Source organism: Megascapheus bottae, chromosome 1 (assembly GCF_031878675.1).
Source record: "Megascapheus bottae isolate mThoBot1 chromosome 1, mThoBot2.hap1, whole genome shotgun sequence".
NCBI lineage: Eukaryota > Metazoa > Chordata > Mammalia > Rodentia > Geomyidae > Megascapheus > Megascapheus bottae.
Window position 1 is genome coordinate 15,136,734 of NC_143509.1, and position 7,339 is coordinate 15,144,072.

Below are 7,339 nucleotides of genomic sequence, written 5' to 3' on the forward strand. Positions count from 1 at the left end.
AAAATTGAACTTAAATGAATTTCATACCTGATGAAACAAATAATTTATATATTTCATTTTTAAAAATTACCAAAATAAATAGAAGTTTCCCTGTCTATAAAACTGAATTAATTTTGGATACTTTTCCTGATCAATAATTGGTGTGTTTTCGGTTTGTTTTCCCTTTTACAACTGGATAATGCAAAGAGAAGAGTTCTGAATTTGTGTGCTTGGCTCCATTTTAACAATGACAGGTATGTAAGGCCCTGTCACTGTGCTTGGGTCTACCAAGCCAAGCTTCTGGATTTTTAAAGCCTTACTGGCAGTGAAATTTCCAAGTTAAATTGAATTCTGGAAAGTTTCCAGTGAGTTGCTCATGCTGCTTTCCAAAAATGTTGTTGCCCTCATGGAAAGAATCTTGAATTACATTAAAATGACTTTAAAAAGTCTAAACCCAGCCAGGCTTGGTGGCTCCCGCCTGTGATCCTAGCTACTCAGGAGGCTGAGATCTAAGGATCAAGGTTCAAAGCCAGCCCAGGCACAAAAGGACCTGAGACTCTAATCTCCAATTAACTTCCAGGAAATGGGAAGTGGGGATTGACTAGGGTAGGGTGGTAACCTTGAGCTGCAGAGCTCAGGGACAATGCCCAGGCCCAGGGATAGGGCGGTAACCTTGAGCTAAAGGGTTCAGGGACAGTGCTCAGGCAGAGTTCAAGCTCCATGACCCACAAAAATAAGTAAATAAATAAATAAATAAATAAATAAATAAGGGCCAGGAGTTTGGCCTAGTGGCAGAGTCCTTGCTTAGCATGCACGGAGGCCCAGGTTCGATTCCTCAGTACCACATACATAGAAAAAAGCCAAAAGTGGTGCTGTGGCTCAAGTGGTAGAGATCTAGCCTTGAGAAAGCCCAAGGATAGTGCTCAGGCCCTGAGCTCAAGCCCAGGACTGGCAAAATAAATAAAAGGTCTAAACCCAGTACAAATAGGAAAGTGATTGTCCTTCCATTCCTGCCGGTGGCTCTCAGCTGGTATCTGAGGACCACTTGGTTGGTCCACTGGCCCATGGCTCTGGACCCTCCAACGGAGAAGCAGTTCCACACTGGGACACCCTCCATCTGTCTTTCTTAGCCACAGACCCTTTAGTGAAAGATTCTCTCCAACTCTAAAGCAGATCTGTGTTCCACTTGCCCTCTTCATGTGGAGAGCAGAGGCAAGCCTTCACTGAATTGCCTGGTATATCTTGACTAGCAGAGTCACCTCCATGCAAGTTTCTCACAATCGTTTCATAATGAAACAACACAGGAGTCTTGCCTTCTGTTGAGCTGGCCTTGAATTACAAACAGGCAGTCAAGTGGTCATTTAGCAATTGTGAGCTAAAGGAAAACCCCTGTCCTAGGAAGATGGCACTACAGGGACAAACATGGAGCCAGTACTCACTGAATCTTGTGGGTTTGGAAGGTGCATGCAGATGCAGTTTCACCAATTAGTACACTAGATATCTTTGTGAGTAATGCATGGCTTTTCTTTTCCCTAAACTGCCATGGCAGATGACAGACTGAACTGGCATGAGACAAGAGACAGTACTTAGAAAACTGGTGTCCCACTGGAAGGAAAAGCTGAACAAAACGGGCTTTCAGGGGGCAATAGGATAATAAGAGAAACAGTCACACATTTTTAGAGTTTTAACGCATGTTGATATTTGGCATTCTTCATTTGCTTTCATGCTTGCTGTACTGTCATATTAATGCTGCACATTAAAGATGAGGTCCCTCCTCTGTCCTGCTCACACATCCCCCCAGACCCTTCCCGCCTGGTTCCCCTCCCATGTACCCTTCTGTGAACTCCACATCATGTCCCTTCCTCTTTCCTCCCCACATTGCATCCTTATCTCCCCCCACCATGTCCGGTCTTCAGCCTCCCACAGTGTCTGCTCCCCTACCAAGACACTTGGATCCCTCCTCTGTCCCACACCTGGTTCCATCCTTAGCCCCCACAGCAATCCTTCACTTACCTTGCTCTCTCCCACTTCTTCCCCCTCCAACCATTCCTCTCCCACACCCATCACTGCTCCCTATCCCCTGAAGAAATGAAGTACATATCAACATAGTATCAGGTGTGAGTCACTGAAGCCTTGATTCTCTCTTGGTCTGGCGTTTTCTGTGATTTCCCCCTTCCCTTACCCAAATCAGATATAATCACACCATTCTTGGTGAGCTCATTTATAAGGAGGACAAACCCAACTGGGCCCTGAACTAGACCACCCCAGTCATCTTTGGAGGACATGGTTAGAAGCCAGTCCCAGAAAACACAAGTAAAGGAGTAGTGGCCAGGTAATGCTTAACCACACTGATTGTATGCAAATGGTTTGCCTGCAGCAAACACCAGGCGTGGACACACCCTGTCTAGACCCACCCTACTGTAGACACACCCTCATCTAGACACACCCTTCTTAAAACCCACCCTTCTCAAGACCCACCCTTCTCTAGACCCAACCCTTCCTAGACCCACCCTTTTGGCCCCACCCACTCAGCCTATAAAAGTTGTGGAAGCCACAGCATTTTGCCTTTGTAGAAGATCCCGCTGCAGCAAGAGGGCCATCTGGCTTGGAGCTGGCCTACCTGTGCTGAGAATCACAACGGGAGGACCTGCTCTTTGGATTTCGCTCTTGGAAAGATGGAAGCTGAGCTGGCCCGAGCCTTCCAGGAGGAGGTGAGATGCTCCATCTGTATGGACACCCTGATGGACCCGGTCACCATCAACTGTGGCCACACATTCTGTCGCCCATGTCTCCGCCTGGCCTGGGAAGAAGCCACGACTCCGGCAAGGTGCCCTGCCTGCAGGGTGCCCTCCCAGCAAGGAGAACTCAAATCCAACGTGGTTCTGAGAAGCATGGTCTCCCTCATCCGAAAAGCCAGTCTCCAACGATTCCTGAGCTCAGAGGAACAGCAGTGTGGGATCCACCGGGAGACCAAGCAGATGTTTTGTGAGGAGGACAAGAACCTGCTCTGTCAGCTCTGCTCCCAGGCTCCGGAGCACAGTGCTCATAGACACCCACTGGTGGAGAGGGTGGCAGAGGAGAAACGGGAGTTGATCTTACAACACATGGAAGCTTTGTGGAAGAAGAAAGAAGAAAACCAGAGGAATGTGGCCAATGAGAGGGAGGTCATGGACCGGTGGGTTTGGTTTGTGAATCTACACAGAGCAATGACCAAGAAATTTTATGCCGTGCACTACCCTGGGCTCCAGGAGGAGGAAGGAAAGATTTTAGACTTGCTTCTCAACCAAGGGAGAACAGGTTTAGCCTATCTCCAGACAGTACAGGGGCACTTGCTCCAGAAAGAGGGTGACCTAAGGAAAGTGTATCGGGAGATGATAAGATGCTACCAACAGCCAGATGTGGAGCTCCTCCAGGACTTCAAAGTCACCTTGGATCGGTGTGAGTGTGCCTTGCTCTTCATGCCCCCGGCCATGGAGCCGAGGCTCAGCCCTCCTCCCCTTCCTGGGCTGGTAGAGAACCTCAACCAGTACCGAGTGAATATGATCTTTGGTCCCTGGGTTGAGAGACCTCCTCTGCTGCCTGGTCACCTAAATACATCTGGATGGGCCCAGGAACATGCAGCTCTCCGGGAGGAAGGATCCAGCTGCTGTGCTGCTCTTGGTGCCCAAGTCTTCAGCTCCGGGAAACATTACTGGGAGATCAGCGTGGATGACTTTTCCTACTGGGCTGTGGGAGTCTGCAGGAATTCTGAAGGATTCCCTACAGAAGAATCTGAGGGCCTTGTCCTCCTCCTCTCGGTTCAAGGGAAGAGAGCTGGCGCCATCTTTACTACTACACCACTGCTTCATCACTACCTAGAGAAGCCTCTGGGTCGGGTGGGGGTCTTTCTGGATCTGGACAATGGAACTGCGAGTTTTGTCAATGTGGCTAGGAATTCCCTTATCTGGAGATACCCCACTGGCTCCTTCCATGCTCCTGTCAGGCCTTTCATTTCCAGGGGCCACCCATTCGTTTAAGTGAAGCGCCTTTCCAAGTGTCCAGAACACTCTAGACAGCAGGAACGAGGACCGATCTGTGCGACACCCTTTGGTCCACCCTGGAGAAGGCTGGGTCTGCCATCGTGCTCTAATGATAGTTGAATGAGAAGACAGACTGGCTCAGGGGCCATTCTGCCATGCCCCACATCTCTGTAGCCCCTATCCCATGTCCTGTCTCCTGGCTGGTCTCCAGTCACCATGGCATCCCACCTCTGTTCTCCTTGGAGGCTGAACAGGTTTTTGGTGTCCAACCCACCACAACCTGAGAGAAGACTTTTAAAGGTCAGCAAACCAAGAAATGGAGATTTGGGGCATCAAGGGCCCGAAGGTCCTTCCTCAGGCTCCACGTGTTATCCCTCCAGGCCTTGTTTCCTCCTGCTCCCTCCCCTTGCATCCCCCTTCCTTCTTACTTCCCCCAAAATAATAAAGTTCATTTTAAGCATAATGCCCAGTGAGTGTGACTGATGCCTTGATTCCGCGTGTGTCCTGCCGTTTCTGTGCTGTCCCCCGTCCCTTCTCCAAATGACAGAAACTTCCAAGCAGGTGTTTTGTGAGGTGCACAAGAGCCTGCTATGTCAGCAGTGTTCCCATGCTGGGGACTGAAGGGCTGTGCGAGGGTGGCTGCAGAGAAACAGGAGGCCATCTTCTAGCACACAGAAGCTTCGTGGGAGAAGAAAGAAGTAACTCCTAGAAAGAAAAATAGGGAGAGGGGCATCGTCGACTGGTGGATATTGAATATGAATCTATGTAGAGCAGTGACCGAGGAATTTTATGCTACCCCAGTGCTCCCCAGTCTACTGGAGGAAGATAGACAACATTCAGAAATACTTCTCAACGAAGGGAGAATGGTTTTAGCACAACTCCAGACAATGGTGGGCCCTGGCTTCAGAAAAAGTATAATCTCAGTAAAGTGTATCTGGAGGGGATGACAGTGTACCCAAAGCTGGTTGTGTCTTCTTCTCTGCATCCCTTCTGTCTTCTCTTCCCACTACTATGTCTCCTTCTCTTACCTCCTCCTTGTATTTTCTTCTTCTGCTCACAGGGCTTCATCTGTATTTTTCTGCAATTATTATAGCTCATGTCTTCCCTTGTTTCATGATATTTATGTGACTATCTTCATACACTTGTCTCCAGAAGACCTGTGGTTCTTGCTATGTATTTCAGTGTGCCACTCATCCCCTCGTTTCTTACCTATCAGTTGTGACACTCTTTATTCATCACCTCCATTCTTACCTTTCACCTGTGACACTCTTTACCCATTACCTCCCACAAACGCTAAGAATTTGTTTAATCTGTCCCAGCTTCCTAGATGCTGTGGCCCAGTGAGTCATATCTGCTGTGGTCTGCTGGGCACTTCTTTGGATCCGACTCTGAGAGCCTGCCAGTTCCCGGGTCTGCTTTGCTAATGCCGGCATAACATACAGATCCAACTGTTCTCAGAGGATTGCCAGCATCAACAGAAACAGCCAGATATCATCCATTCTTGATGAATGCTTACAACTCTACTCATTGGAATCCACTTCTCTGCAGGGGAGATGATTTCTGATTGGTGTCTGAGCATCTGTCATATCTTTCTGGTTAGTTGGAAGGATCACAACTGACTTCCCTTGGGACACACTTTCAGTCTCACTACAGTCAGAGAGTAGGGTGCTGAGTGGCTGCTGGCTAAGCTGCTGGACCCTGCATGTTAAAGCCAAGCTGGTCACGGCATGGCTTCTCCTTGTAAACCTCTGCATGGTGGTCAGGACCAGGTGTGTTTTGATACACTTCCTTCTCTTTGTCTTCCCCAGAAAGGACTCCTCTGCTGAAGGTAAGCAAGGAAAACAGATGATGCTAAGTGCAGATTCTTTGGCACAGCAGAGAGTTCCTCATGGGGCTGGCCTTCTTAGTGTGTGTAAAAGCACAGTGCTGGGGAGATGGAAGCCCATGTATGCTTGGCCTTCTTAGCCTCTGGGAACCATTTTGCCTATTTTTTATTGTAATTAATCGAAGGGTTACATTATATTCACCAGATAGAAGGTGCATTACTTCACTTACATTGACACCCTTTCTCATGTCTTGGTCCCTATTTCCCTTCCCCCACCCCCACACCTCATCTTGTTTTCCCTCTTCCCTATCCAATTTCAAATAACCAAACACACATATATCCAATATATCAGATAACAAAGTGAAATACTGTAACAATATGAGATAACCAAGGGACAGCAAAAGAGATAAGAGATAACATAGCATATTAAGGACAACAATCACTCATTATATATATGGCTTTTGTTTCTATATCCTAGAGGTCCTTTCATTTAGCGTCATACCGTATGGCCTATGTATCTAGGTTTTGCTCTATTGCAAATCTCTGCTTGGAGAGAGAGGGAAACTATTGAGTCTATGTTCCTTTGAGTCTGGCTTACTTCACTTAATATGATTTTTTCTAAGTCTTTCCATTCCCTTACAAATGTGGTGATATCATTCTTTGTGACAGCAGCATAGAATTCCATTGTGTACAAATACCACAACTTGTTGATCCACTCATCAACTGAGGGACATTTGAGTTGGTTCTATATCTTTGCTATGGTAAATATTTCCACAATGAACATCATTGTGCTAGTGGATTTAGTATGCCCTTGTTTCTGACGATTGGGTAAATTCCAAGTAGTGGAATTGCTGGGTCATAGGGGAGTTCTATGTTTAGTTTTTTGAGGCACTGCCACACTGCTTTCCATAGTGGTTGAACGAGTTTGCACTCCCACCAACAGTGTAGTAGTGATCCCTCCTTGCCACATCCCCTCTAGCATCTGTTGTTACTAGTTTTTTTGATCCTGGACATTCTAACTGGAGTGAAGTGGAATCTTAGAGTTGTTTTGATTTGTATTTCTTTTATGACCAGAGATGTAGAGCATTTCTTCATGTGTCTACAGGCCATTTTTGTTTCTTCTTCAGAGGAGACTCTCTTTAAGTCTTTGGCCCATCTTTTAATGGGATGGTTGTTACTTTGGAGATTAGTTTTGGAGTGATTCAGTTTTTTGAGCTGCTGCTATATTTTAGATATGAGGCTTTTGTTCGTTGTATGGTTAGTGAAGATTTTCTCCCACTCTGTAGGCTTCCTAATTAATTTACTAGCTTTGTCCTTTGCCGTACAGAAGCTTTGCAGTTTAATGCAGTCCCACTTATCCATGGCCAGATGGATTCACAGCTGAATTCTATAAGGTCTTCAAAGCAGAGCTCACACCAATACTCCTCAAGCTCTTCAATGAAATTGAAAACAAGGCTCTTTGCCAAATTCATTCTATGAAGCAAGTATAACCCTCATCCCCAAACCAGACAGAGAT

At 46.9% G+C, this 7,339-nt stretch overlaps 1 pseudogene; it reads left to right on the forward strand.

The window, feature by feature from the left end:
* The first annotated feature begins 2,654 nt into the window (after nucleotides 1–2,654).
* LOC150068423 (tripartite motif-containing protein 43 pseudogene) lies at nucleotides 2,655–3,995 on the forward strand (annotated as a pseudogene).
* Nucleotides 3,996–7,339: the final 3,344 nt, after the last annotated feature.